Source organism: Fukomys damarensis, unplaced genomic scaffold (genome assembly GCF_012274545.1).
Source record: "Fukomys damarensis isolate Sample0158 unplaced genomic scaffold, DMR_v1.0_HiC HiC_scaffold_15, whole genome shotgun sequence".
Taxonomy (NCBI): Eukaryota; Metazoa; Chordata; class Mammalia; order Rodentia; family Bathyergidae; genus Fukomys; species Fukomys damarensis.
In genome coordinates this window covers 63,164,509-63,169,236 of record NW_022900927.1, presented here as the reverse complement: position 1 = coordinate 63,169,236, position 4,728 = coordinate 63,164,509, and the positions used below count along the sequence as shown (strand labels likewise).

The window sequence follows — 4,728 nt, the reverse complement described above, 5'->3', positions numbered from 1 at the left end:
AAAAAAAAAAAAAAAACAAGGAAGAAAGAAAGCAAGCCAGGAAATGGTGTTAAGAAACAAGTGCCCAGCCAGGCTTGTGGTAGAGGATTGTTCGAGTCCAGGATTTCAAGAACAACCCAGACACACTCTAACTATAGCACTCTGGGAGGCTGAGGCAGGAGGAGCCCAAGTACCAGCCGGACTTGAGCATTTTAGAGCCTTAGTGAGACCTTGTCTCAAAATTTTAAAAATGGGCTGGGGATGTAGTCCAGTGCAAAGGCCCTGGGTTGCCATGAAAAGAAAAAGAGGGCGAGGGAGAAGATAGAGGGCGGGGAGGGAGAAGGATGCTCGAAGGAAGGAAGATGAACCTTTGGCTTTGAAGCCGCAGCCACAGAACCTCCCCAGGGGCTGTGATTTCAGGGGGCAGCGTCTAACTTTCTTTCCACGGACCTCACTACCTGCAAAGCCTGGGACTTCAATCATCAGCAGAAGCCAGACGTTTTCCTATCATATTCCGGCTGCGGCACATATCTTGAAATATCACTAGGCCGGACCCACGGACCCACCTTTCACGAACTCTGCGGCTCTCCCACAACCTTTCCTGGGCTGCTGCATCACACGGGGGCAGGAGTCTGTCTTCGCGATCGTTGGAGAGCCCTGGTGGACACCTGGCTTCCTCTGCAATCCTGCGGCCACTTCAGGCGTTTATCAATAACCATCCATCAAGAAGGGTCCACAGCAGCCAAAGAATTCGGACCTCCTGACCCAGGCAGAGGGGCCCGGGTGCAGGGGCGCTGCAGGGAGCTCCACGCCCAGGTGACAAGCGCTGCGGTCCTGGCGGGGACAACACAGAATCCCCTGCACCCTGCACAAGTCGCTCACATCTGCGCTCCCGCGGGGCGGCTCTGTGGCCCGGGCCCCTCTCTCCTTCCGGCCCTGCTTGCTGCCTTTCCCTCGGGTCTAGGACTGCAGGACCCACCGCTCTACCAGCCTCCAGACTCCTCCCACAACCCTCGGAGGGCGTTCCCGTGTCCACCCCCTGCCCCGGCCTGTCCAGAGCCCACGTCCCCGGGTCCCCACCCCACTCCATCCAACCCCTGCACACCTGTCCCGCTCCCCAGTCCCCACCCCTGGCAGGTGGCCCCACCCACCGAGCTTGGACCAAGCCTGCCCTGGCCGTGCAGAGACCTGCCCCCTGGGCTTCTGTCACCCCCTGGACACTCACTTCTCTTTCTGCACCTTCAGGGACCTGTGGTCAGCCGCGGCCCTGGCTATGCGAGTGGGCCCTTCTGGAAGCAGCCCAGCCACCGTGTGCTGCGAGCTCCTCCCTCCCGCCAGCAGCTCGTCCTGCAGGATGGACGCAGCCTGGGGTCCAGCATCTCCATCCCAAGTGAGCCCCTAGCCCATGGGCCACACAGCGGCCACAAGCTCCAGGGACCCCACCCAGCAGCTGGGGGTCCCGTCACCACCACACCTGTCACCACCAAGAGGGAGAGGACACAAACTACTTCGAGAGACCATAGTCACATGATGTTTACGACAGTATGTTGTTCTTCCATTTTTAACTGCTTCCTAATTTGAAAATTAAACTTTATTGCTGGGTGTGGTGGCGCACGCCTATAATCCTAGCTGTCAGGAGGCTGAGGCAGGAGAATCGCTGTGAGTTCAAAGTCAGCCTGGGGTACACAGTGAGTTCAAGGCCAGCCTGAGCTACACAGTGAGAGCCTGTCTCAAAAAATTTTCTTTTTTTAAAATGTGACATGGTTATCAAATGCCTAGTCCTGTGGGAGGTCTGACCTGAAGCTCCAAAGCTGTTGGAGCTCATATCCTCCAAGTAACTAAAATGTACTTGCTCTGAATTACCAGATCATGGACTCCCTGAGGCCAGAGAATACGTTTTGGCAGTCCTTGCAATCTCCACACTCTCTTGCAACACCTTCCCCTAGCAGGTGAATCATCAGGGAACAAGGCAAACCAAAAGGAGAAAGAGTACAGGTAGGTATCGGTGTGCACCGCTCAGCGTTACCTATCACGGGACAACAGCCACGACCCAAAGGGTACAAGGAGTACGAGGCTCACGGTTCCAGGGGTCCAGTGCACAGTCGGCCGCTCCGAGGAGCATCGTGCAGAAGCGGGGGTGCGTTTCCCGGTTTGTGGCAGCTGGGAAATAGAGCGAGGGAACAGGGCCAGAGAGGAAGGGGTGAGGGACCAGATACAGAGCCAAGGCCAGGTTTCCATGACCCATCCGGACACATCCCAGAGGCTGCACTGAAGCCAGCCACAGTGACATCCAGCTTAGCTTTCTCTCTGCAAAGCCCCGTGTGGAATGCTACTCCCCGTCACACACCCACGGTCTTGAGCCAGAGGCCCAGGCTCGAGCCCGGGGCTCACACTGCTCAGGCGTCCGTCTCAGGAGCAGCAGTGGAGCCCAGGAGGGGACGGCAGCGCATCCTTCGTCTGCCTCCCCAGGGGAGCGCCACGCATCTGCTCTGAAGAGGAAGCATCGCTGTGGATTTCTTTACAGTCAATGTGAAAAAAAGAAAAAGAAAACAACAAAAATCTCCGGAGCTGGGAGGCATTGCTAGTTGATGAAGGATCAGAAGACACGCAGGGCCCCATGGTGTCAGCACAGCCCTGTCCGTCAGGAGCACAGTGCGTCCGCTGTGTTTAAAGCCTGCACCCACAGGGAGGGGACTTTCCCCATGGTGCCTCTGCGGCTCCGTTCTCAGTGCACCAAACATCAAACACGTGCCACAAAGTGCAAAGCCCCACGTTGGGTTCAATCCCCAGGACTGCAAACACACGCGCACACACACCACTGGGCCAGCTGCAGCAGTGCCAGACTGCGATCCTAGCAGTCCAGGAGGCTGAAAAAGGAAGATCGTAAGTTCTAGTCCAGCGTGGACAACTTAGCATCTTACTGAGACTCTGTCTCCAAATTATAAAATAAAAATAAAAGCCGGGCATGGTGGCGTACACCTATAATCCCAGCACTCGGGAGGCTGAGGCAGGAGGAGCTCTGTGAGTTCGAGACCAGCCTAGGCTACACAGTGAGTTCCAGGTCAGTCTCAACTACATAGTGAGACCCTGTCTCAAAAAACCAAAACCAAAAATAAAATAAAAATAAAAAGGGCTGGGTAGGTAGCTGAGCACAAAGGCTCTCGGTTCTGTCCCCAGTACTGCAAAAAAGAAAAAAGAAAAAAAAAAACAAAAAAAACCAGCACCGCAGATCCCAGCTCGGTCCCCAGGCCACCTGCCCAGGAAGAATCCCAGCCCCAGTCCTGAGTGAGGCTCACAGCAGCCACCGGCTGGGACCCGGGAGTTTCCCAGGTCCCCAGAGCCACCCTCGAGCCAACAGCTTGAGTTCCCTATGGCTTGCAGGAAGCCCAGGGACCCAGAGCCCCATGGCACAGGTCAGACGCAGCCACCTCTGTGTGGAGCAAAAGAGTCGAGGACTGGCCAGCTGCTCCATGGTGACAGCCACGGAGAATTTTACCTCCCTGCACATACAACCTAATGAAAACAGGAGAATATCCTATCTGTAATACGGAGGAAGAATAAAAGTGACTTGGAAAGAAAATAACAGTCATTTAGAATAAAGTAGGAGTCATACCTCCACTCGTCTAGCAAATGTTCATCACGCCTCCTGCCAGGCACCATTGTAGTTGCTGAGCAGTGAACAAATCCAGCGGGAAGAGGGATGGGGACGTGGCGGGTGGGGGCCGAGACCTTCCTGGAAATCGCAGGGGGAGCAGCAGGGGGGTCCCGTAAACACTGATATCCGTGGACACTGCGGGGCTAGGTGCTGGGCTGGGGAGAGAGCAGGCAGATCTTCTGGGCAGTTGTCCTCCCGGGGGGATGGGGCTGACTCCACCGACTGTCCAGGAATGAGGACGTCAGGAACCCGTCTCTGAGAGCCGTGAGCCAGCGGGAGGCTGGGCAGCCACAGGTAGAAAAGCCAGGCTGTCACATCCTCACAGGAGACCTGGGGTGGGGCGGCCAGGCGGCTCATTCCCAGGCCCGGCCTCACAGGAATCCCAGGAAGTACTTCCGGGGTCAGGGGAATACTTCCTGGGTCAAGAGATGTTTCTGGATTCAGGCTAGAAATGTTTGCCGAAGCACATACGTGCAAGGAGACGCTCCATGGCCTCCCAGATCGTGGGACCTCCAGACACTAAAACTGAAGGCAACTTCCAGGCATCCCCTCACCTTCCTCCTCATCCACTCCACGTTTGCTTAGCCTTTCTAGCATGTTCTTTGCCCTCACACCCTCACTCCTGTCCTGTGCTCATAACACCCTGAGAGGCCAGCCCTGTCCACCCTGCACAGAAAGCCCGCATACCTGCTGCCCCAACTACCCTCTACCTTTGCTGTATCGGTGCCTCTCCTTGGAGTCGTGTTTCACATTTACTGGGTTCTTCCTTTATTGTCTGTTTTTGCTATTTTATCCTGCAGGGCAAGGACTCTGCTTAGTTCACTGCTGTAGCAGGACACAGTGCCTGACGCACAGTAGGCCTCCGACAAGTGTGTCTGAGACATCATTTCTATCCAGGGACGCGCTGGGTGCAGTGCCTACCGGCTCCTAAGAGCCCATGGCAAGGTGTATTCCACGATACGATGTGGGGCGCACATGGGGGGTCCGCCTCATTGGAAGGATTTACACCACAGCCACGGGCCAGGGCTCGGTCTGCAAAGATTTTCCTGGGACATCAGTGGCTAAACATGGACCAGCACCTCCCGACACACACA

General features: G+C 56.0%; 1 long non-coding RNA gene across 1 annotated transcript; it reads right to left on the bottom strand.

The window, feature by feature from the left end:
• Positions 1-551: 551 nt before the first annotated feature.
• LOC104867069 lies at positions 552-3,994 on the bottom strand. Its single transcript, XR_781662.2, has 4 exons — positions 3,593-3,994; positions 2,006-2,139; positions 1,205-1,326; positions 552-813 (listed from the first exon to the last, which is right to left on the bottom strand). It is a non-coding gene; the product is annotated as an uncharacterized LOC104867069 (long non-coding RNA).
• Positions 3,995-4,728: the final 734 nt, after the last annotated feature.